The sequence below is a fragment of the Myotis davidii genome, unplaced genomic scaffold, assembly GCF_000327345.1.
Source record: "Myotis davidii unplaced genomic scaffold, ASM32734v1 scaffold328, whole genome shotgun sequence".
NCBI lineage: Eukaryota > Metazoa > Chordata > Mammalia > Chiroptera > Vespertilionidae > Myotis > Myotis davidii.
This window is the reverse complement of record NW_006300373.1, coordinates 559,469-565,132: the sequence shown is the minus strand read 5'-3', so window position 1 is coordinate 565,132 and position 5,664 is coordinate 559,469. Positions and strand designations below refer to the sequence as shown.

General features: G+C 60.0%; 1 protein-coding gene across 1 annotated transcript in view; it reads right to left on the bottom strand.

The window, feature by feature from the left end:
* The window catches only part of NKD1 (naked cuticle homolog 1 (Drosophila)), an 80,092-nt gene that overhangs the window by 17,285 nt on the left and 57,143 nt on the right, over positions 1-5,664 (bottom strand). The window lies entirely within an intron of this gene.

The window sequence follows — 5,664 nt, the reverse complement described above, 5'->3', positions numbered from 1 at the left end:
GGCAGCCGATCCATGATTCTCTCTCATCATTGATGTTTCTCTCTCTCTCTCCCTCTCCCTTCCTCTCTGACATCAATAAAAGTATATGTATTTTTAAAAAGTTGATGGTCACACTGCTATGTAGGTGTTAAGTTTTCTCAGCCTGCAGACACCACAAAACACAACACGGGGCCACACTTCTCCCTCAGAGAGAGAGTTCCCCCCCACCTCAGCAAAAGGCAAAGAGAGGATCATAAAATGCCCCATCTCCCCCGAAGGGGGACAGCGAGTCTGCGCCGTGGCCTCAAGAAGAGATCTCAGACCGGACCCTTCTCCCACAGCAGGTCCCGGGCGGCAGTCCCGGAGGTTTGTAGAGGGCGGTGTGCTCTGGGGAGGCTCTGACCGCCCTTCCCGTAAACCTAATGCTTCAGCACATGTTGGACCCCCCTGCTCTGGTTTCCATACGCCTCCCTCATCTCCCCAACACACACCAGCCGGTCACCAGCCGATCCCTGCACGCGCCTTGCCTGGTCCCCTCGTGTGGGGTAAAGATGTCTGGTAGCCCGCCCTGGCAGGTGCGCTCAATGGTTAGAACATCAGCCCATGAACTGAAGGGTCTCGGGTTCAATTCCTGGTCAAGGGCACGTACCTGGGTTGCAGGTTCAATCCCTGGCCCTGGTCAGGGCACGTGCGGGAGGCAACCAATCGATGTGCCTCTCTCACATCAATGTGTTTTCTTTCTCTCTCTAAAAATCAGTGGGAAAGAATTTCCTCAGGTGAGGATTAACAAAAAACAACGATGCCTGGTAGCTCATCCCAAGGGCAGAGGCTGGTAGCTCAGCCCCGAGGGCAGAGGCTGGTAGCTCAGCCCCGAGGGCAGAGGCTGGTAGCTCAGCCCCGAGGGCAGAGGCTGGTAGCTCAGCCCCGAGGGCAGAGGCTGGTAGCTCATCCTCGAGGGCAGAGCAGTTGCCTCAGCCGGTCGGTGAGGGGCTGAGGGGTTGGCGGGGATGGGGGGGGAGCTTGGCCAGTCCTCAGGCCGGGACATTTCTGGGATATCCACAGCAGTCCCACCTCTCTGCCCCCGCCCAGCAGGGTGACTCTGGACGACAGGCTAAGACGAGTTGTCAAACTATCTTCTGTATTCATTGGTTTCCTGCCAGGAAGAGTTCTGGGCTCAAAAAAGATTATTTTAAACGAAGTTAAACAAGGTCCCTTCCTGCAGGACTTACTATGGCAACGGGCACCGCGAGTCACCGTATAACATTGTCCGCACGCGGCATCCCTCGAACCCCATCAGACCACAGAGTTTTATTTCTCAGAAACACCCCGTGGGATCTGTGTTCCGAGGAACCCACTTTGAGAAATGCTCCTCTTTGCCGGGAGCGATGAGCGTGGGGGAACCACACCGCCTTAGCTCTCCCAGGGCCCACGATGACACGGCGGCAGCGCCTCTGCGACCACAAAATGACAAGCGATAAAAAGGGCCCCCACACGGCAGCTGTCCCAGCTTCCCTTTTCGAGAAAAATGAAAAGGAACAGGAAAGCACCGTCTCCCAGAAAAGTCAGGGGGGGGAGGGGGGAGTCCTGCCTCTCAGAGGCTCCACAGGAAGGCCAGTGCTCCTCCCGAAGAACAAAAACATTAACTAAACGTCTAAAACTGCTTTGTGGGGTCCATCCAGCTTGTCCACTGGACTCACCGGGGGCCACTCTCCGTTTTCTGTTCTGCTGGGAGGATACACAGCCAGCATTTTAGGGTCGGGCTTGGCCTTCTCTGTTCCCTTCCTTCAACCCCCCGGGGGCACTGCCTTCTCTTCCTTAGAGGTGGCTACAAGGTGGCCATTCAGACTGGGTGCCCCCTGACCCAGCACCAGGCCCCCCGCCTCCTGGCTCAGGATGGCTCCCCTCCCCTGCCCGCCAATGACCGAAACCCCGAACATCTCCTGGGCTGGTAGACTGGCTGTTTGTGTTCACAGAGCGGAGCTGACAGGGGAGCTGGGAGATGTGACAGGAAAGGGACACACTCAGGTGGCATCACTAGGCAGCGGGGAGGCCCTGGCAGCCAATTAGGGCGGATCTTTCATGCCAGGGGAAGGCCATGGGCTGGCAGGCGGCACTTTCTCGCAGGAGCCGGGGACTGTCCTCAAGGGCACCGCGGACCCCTGCGAGCTGAGGTCCGTCTCCCGGAGTGCGGGTCTCCGTGCTGACCCGGCCACCACCATCCCGGCTGCTCCCGGCCCGGCCGACTGCGTCTGTGAGACGAAGGCCCCAGAGTCCGCATGTCTACAGGCACTCGGAGTTGAAAGACTCCAGATGTCACCACCAACAAAGCGTCTGTCCGCGCCCGTAAGGATGCCTCGAGGGCGCGTCACGCACCCACCGCCTCCTCTGACGGCGGCTTCGGGGCTCTCCGAGAAGAACTGTCTGCTGGGAGGCCCTCGCTCTCTGATGAATGAAAGCAGAGTCCTGGCAAGTCCTGGGGCCGGCCTCTTCCGGCTAAACCCTGCTCAGCTCTGCAGGACGCTTCGAAAGCCCCTCGGCACCATGGTCCGCTGACAGATACTCAACTATGGGGCCCGTTCATCTCAGCCACGGGGCCCGACGCCCAGGGCTGGGAAGCGCCGTGTCCCGGTCCTCAGGCTCTGACCGCTAGGCCAGAGGCAACATGGGATAGCGTCCCGGCTCCATCACCTCCCTCGCACCTGGACCTGGAGCCACTGCCTTCTCGGACCCGCAGTCTGCCTACCCCTTAAATGGGCGCAGTGAGAACCACAGCACCCCCAACACGACAGCTGGCACTTCCGGTGCATTCCTTACGTGCCAGATGCCGTGCCAGGCACCTTATATAAAGAGTGAGTCCTTTAAGCGACACAACGGCCCCGCTCTTTCCATCCCTCGAGGAATAAATGCCCATAAAAACGATTTGCAAATTGCAAAGTGACAGGTATGATTGTTATTGGGTTTCTTGCCTACAAAGAAAATGCCCAGGGGCCATGTGAGACGGGAAATAATGCCAAGACAGCCACTCGCATCCCTTACCGAGTACTCATGGTCCCCCCAGCAGAGCCTCCATAGCAAGGGGGTCCCACTGGCCCCGTGTTTAAATGAGGAGGAGGCTCCAAGAGCCCAGGGGCCTGGCGCTGGAGCCCCAGCCAGTGAGGGGCAGGGCCCCGATTCCAGTCAGCTCCTTCGATGCCCGCCTGAGCTTGGACAGTGGCATCAGGGCTCCTGTGGGCACAGGGGCAGAGGTGGCCCAGGGACTTGGCACTGGCCAGGGACCAAGGATCACGCTTAAGGAAGGACAAGACAACCAGCCTGGCCAGCAGCTCTTGTGGGTCAGTGGGCCCAGCAGGCCCAGCTGTGGTCTCAAAGGTGCCCACAGCCCTGACCCACGAAGCGTGGGACTTGGCAGAGCCCCGGGCGGGAGCCCTGCAGGCAAAGTCCCGGGCCCCGTCCTCGGGGCCACCGCGCAGGAGGCACTCGGGCCCCTAGACAGCCAGGAGCCCCACTGGGAGCCCCGGTGCAGGGGTGCAGGGGTGCGGGGCATGGGATTGGCGAGACCACAGTTCAGATCCCAGCTCTGCCTCGCACAAGCGGGGTCATCGGGGAAGGAACTTCATCCCCAGTGTGTGCATAGGGCGGGGGGCCCTCACGCTGTCTCGGGGTGCGTGTGAGGACCAAGTAAACCACTGGATAGCAAGTGCTTAGCATTCTGCCCGAGACCACGCCTGGGGCCCGAGAGGTCAGTGGCGAGTACTCCTTCTACTCTTTTTCTTTTTTTTAATCCTCACCCGAGGATATTTTCCCATTGATTTTTTTAGAGCAGCGGTTCTCAACCTGTGTTCGTGACCCTTTTGGGGGTAGAACGACCCTTTCACAGGGGTCGCCTAAGACCATCGGAAAACACACATATAATTACATATTGTTTTTGTGATGAATCACTATGCTTTCATTATGTTCAATGTGTAACAATGAAAATACATCCTGCATAGCAGATATTTACGTGACGATGCGTAACAGTAGCACCATTACAGTTATGAAGTAGCAACGAAAATAATTTGATGGTTGGGGGTCACCACCACATGAGGAACTGTATTAAAGGGTCACGGCATCAGGAAGGTTGAGAACCACTGTTTTAGAGAGAGGGGAGGGGAGGGAGAGAGACACAGAGAGAGAGAAGCATCGATGTAAGAGAGGCCCACGGATTGGCTGCCTCCCACACTCGCCCCAACGGAGGCCAGGGATTGAGCCTGCAACCGAAATACATGCCCTTGAACAGGAATCAAACCCGAGACCCTTCAGTCCACGGGCCGACGCTCTAACTACTGAATCAGACTGGCCAGGGCATTACTTCTGCTCTCGCTGTCAGATGGGCACAGGTCATTCCTGGGGGAGGTGGGAAGGCTCCCACAAACATCTAGACACACGCCCCCTGCCTGGCCGCCCTTCCTCCTGCTCTGCATTCAGTCTTCACCGCAATCCTTTGAGCGGTACCGTTCCTGCCCCCACTTTACAGATGAGAAAACTGAGGCACAGACATGAACGACTTGTCTCAGGTCACTCAGCTCGTGTCAGAGCCAGGACTGAAGGCAGGCGGTGTGGTTCCAGCGCCCATGCCCTTCACCCCCGCCCTGTGAGAAGCCCTCCCCTGCCCATCCCCCCACCGCTCCTGCCAGGCCCGCTCTCCTCTGGCCTCCAGCAGGGTGAGCCTCAGCCTCTGCTCCAAGTTCTCATCAGACGCCTCCTGGATCCCCAGGCCCCCTAACCCCTCCCCAGACTCTCTGCCCTCCCCCCTCACCCCCCAGCCTGCTGCCGGGCTGCCTGCTGCCCAGTGGCCGGGCTTGGGGGCCTCTCCGGCCACAGGGCCCAGACCTGCCTCCCTCCCGAATCCCAGCCCTGCCCTCCTCTGCCCAATGCGGGGCCCCAGGAAGAGGCCAGCTCCTCGGGCGCTGTGCTGGGTGTGCAGCCAGCTCCAGCCGGAGCCCAGAAGCGCAGGCTCCATGCCTTATAAGGCCTCGGGGGACGGGAACCACATCAAAGCGGGGCCTTGGGGAGCGGGCTGGAGTTCAGCCTGGCTTTTTCCTCTTTGTCTCCGGCTGACTTCGTACTCCTGAGCGGAATCTCTCCCCCCGCCACCCCCCGCCTGCCCCCAGTGCTTTGTCAACCTTCCTGTGCGCTAAGAGCTAACAGATGTTGGTGTCCCGGGTTTCAAAAAACACTCCTGGTACCCACAGAACCCGGGACGGCCCAGAGGTCCCAGGAATGTGCGGGGCTGGGCCCGGCCAGCGGGAAGCGGGGGCTGGAGGCAGGGCCTGGCCACCCTGAAACCCTTCCCTCCGAGCAGTCTGCCCTGGAGCCGCCCCAGGACATTCCTGGCGAGCTCTCCCCTCCTGGCTGGGCAGCCGCTGCGTCCTGGGGAGCCCGCGCCTCCTCGCTGAGCTGCTCCCCGAACTCTGGGGGCCCAGCCCCACTTGTTCTCTGGACTCCAGGGTCTGCCTGTCAGGAGGGTGGACCTGCGTGGGTTGGGGGATCGGCAGAGCTTCGCAGGAAGGCTTCCGCCCTGGGGCCACAGGCAGCCCGGCCACCAGAGTCTACTTCCTGGGCGTCCCCCTAGCGAGTGGTCGGCATCCACACACCCTCCCCGCAACTCCCCCAGAACCCGGTCCCATCTGGGCTGCCACAGTTGTC